Source organism: Lathyrus oleraceus, chromosome 5 (assembly GCF_024323335.1).
Source record: "Lathyrus oleraceus cultivar Zhongwan6 chromosome 5, CAAS_Psat_ZW6_1.0, whole genome shotgun sequence".
NCBI lineage: Eukaryota > Viridiplantae > Streptophyta > Magnoliopsida > Fabales > Fabaceae > Lathyrus > Lathyrus oleraceus.
This window is the reverse complement of record NC_066583.1, coordinates 131,337,652-131,340,824: the sequence shown is the minus strand read 5'-3', so window position 1 is coordinate 131,340,824 and position 3,173 is coordinate 131,337,652.

The window sequence follows — 3,173 nt, the reverse complement described above, 5'->3', positions numbered from 1 at the left end:
ATACCAGCGTAAAGCTGTACCGGTAAGGCTGTCTTGAAAACAATGAATGAGCATCCTTTGGTCGTTGGTGTACATTGACATCTTTCGCACGTACATAACCAAATGGGTCTGTGGACAAGAACTTCCTTTGTACTTTTCAAATTCTGGTAGTTTAAATTTTGCTGGCATCCTTACGTCTGGAACCAAACACATATCATTTACATCTCTGCCAAACAGTTCTTTCCCACGAAGAGCTTTTATCTCTTTTTGTAATTCCGCAAACTGATCCTGGAATTCATCCATTATATCATTGAGACCAGGATCCTCACTTGGGGTAGGGCCGTGATAGACAGGTTCTCCTAGGTGAGGAGTATAGTGAACAACGAGAGGCACATTAGTGAAGACAGGAGCATTTGGTGGAACGAACTCTTGTTGATATCTATCTTGATTAAGATCCCTGGGTATTTCCCAAGGACGGGATGCTGTGATGGTAACAGAAGTGACTGGGACAGCGTTGATTTCTGAAGTGATGACTGTAGTGACGGGTGCTGCTGTTGTCTGATTCTGAATTTGAGGTTGATTCTGTGCCGAAGTCTGTCTTGAATTATGAACTTGAGCCCTAGCCTGGGCTTCCTCTGCTTGTAGACGAGAGGTTAACATTTGGTTGCGCATCTCTGCTGCCTGTGCTTGCGCCTGGATCTGTGCATCTTGTGCTTCGGCAACCTGAGCTTGTGATGTTTGAAGTTGAGCAGCTTGGGCTGCTTGGTTTGATATCAATGTCTCGACCATAGCAGAAAGGCGGTCAACCTGAGCTTTCAATTCTCGGTTCTCGTTATCTGTTATCTTCATTCTTCTTTTGTAGTTGGCTCTTGTGTTGTAATTATGCGTCAGCTTGAAATGGATCTGCTGGCGGGAAGCAACTGTTAGAAGACTGGACCAAGACAGACAACCTGTATGCACGTGATGCATGGATATGCAAAATGAATGATTTTCCAAGGAACTCTAAGTGAAGGAAAAGATAGAATTGCAAACATTTTTGATAACAAAACAAAAATTTTCATTTTAAGCATTTTTATCAAAATATACAAAGTTATCAACCCAAAATACAACCAAGAAAACCATTTAAGGACATGTGTCATCAGGACGAGCATAAACAAGTAGGAGTTGTCCTTCAAGTCTCTCAATTCTTTCTTCATAGGCCTTCTGCATAAAAGCTTTCTCCTTCACCAAACTGTCTACAAGACCTTTCCATGCACCTGAGGACTGTGGAATCTGGGAGTAATCTGTTGTGCCTGAGGAAAATAAATCCTCTTGCACCCTTGGACGTTTACCTGCACGATCTTCTCCACTTTGCTCCTTTAACTATCTCTGAAGTTCTTCATTTTCCATTTCGAGCACCTGGGCCTTATCCTTCCAAGCGTCTCTCTCTTTCTCGACCCTCTCCAAGGTGGCTTGGAGTTCTTCTTTGTCATCTAGCGGAAGGTAGGGGGTCTTCAACGGAGCGGGTTTGATAGGATCATGATGTGGGTATGGCATTTTCAACTGTATAACTCTGGCTCTGATCCACTAGAGGTACGGCTCATAGGAGGTACAATCTTTCTTACCCAATTCAAGTCTCCCTTTGCGACAAACACGATGCCAAGCTCTTACTACTCTCTCTTTCATGGTAGGGTCCTCCTCGTTATCCCTCAAGAAAATACCTTCTAAAAGAATGTTAGGAGGCTTGTCCTTCATAGGGTAACCGAGTTGTCTCCTAGCAAGTACTGGATTATAAGAAATGATTCCCTTTGTGCCCATGAGGGGCACATCGGGGAACTCCCCGCAACTATCAATGATCTTCACATCGTCTAAAACTCTACTATACCATGCAATATCTGACTGGGTAAGAGACATAATCCTCTGTGACCACTGAAGTCCTGACTTGCGATCCCAAAAAGTAGCTGACTTAGGAAGATGAGAGACAAACCATTTGTAGAGTAACGGTATACAGCAGACTATGGTTCCTCCCCCTTTCAAAGTACGGTAATGGATGGAATGATAGGTGTCTCCGAGCAAAGTTGGAACATGATTACCACTTAGGAAGATGCGTATAGCATATGAATCCACAAAACCTTCAATATTAGGAAATAGTAACAAACCGTAGATCAACAAGGCGAACAGATGCTCCACAATAATATCACAACCTTGACTGGCAAAATAATAAACCTTCCCCATTAAGAACTTGGCAGTGAAACCTGGAAGTCCTCCTTTGGTGGTGAAGTTATTCTTGAATTCTGACTTCTTCATGTACAACACTTTTGCAAGAGAACTGTGCTCGGGTAACTTTTCTGAACCAGAGAAAGGTATTGTATCAGCAACTGGGATGTGAAGCAACTAGGCATACTCTTCCAATGTAGGCATGAGTTGATAGTCTGGGAATGTGAAACAGTGATAGACTGGATCATAGAACTGTACTAATGTCTGCAATAACCCTTCTTCCATCCTAAGTGTCAATAAAGATATAAGTGCCCCATATTTGTCTCTGAAACCAATAGGATCTGCGATCGAAGAAACCAGTTTCTTTAGTTCATCTATCTTTGGATTGATGAGATTGTACTTTTTCACACTTCTCTGTCCAAAATCCATGTTTCCTGCAATATTTGCAATCCTCACTTTAAGTTCCTTGGAAAAAGGTTGAAATGATGGGAATGAATGCATGTCATGCATGAATGCAACAAACACAAACATGGTCAAACAATACAAGGCTCAAAGTTCATCACCAGCAGGAGTTTAGGACAAAGCCCCAAGATAAGTTCTAAGGTTCACCTGCCAAACGGGTTCTAAAAGTTCCCAAGGTTATGGATCCTTCTTCGGATAATACCGGGTTAAGCAACTGCTCGCTTTCCAATATTATTCTCAAAAGAATCTCGCTTGAGTGTGATATCGCGTATCAACCAAACCAGACTTTTGGTCCGAAGTGGTCACCGCATCACATCCTAAGTAAGGCCAAGATGGGGTAAAGGTAAACTAAGGTCCTTGGCTTCACGGGCCCGTCGAAAGCAACAATGCCTCACAAATGACTTGTTTAGCACTATCACCCTCAAAGAGGCATCCACCAAGCGGACAAAGGCTCAAGTCAACTCGGTAAGGATTGTCTCCTATCAAGTCAACCTGAATTATCATCCATCCTATCTCAAATGTGCCCTAAATCCGGG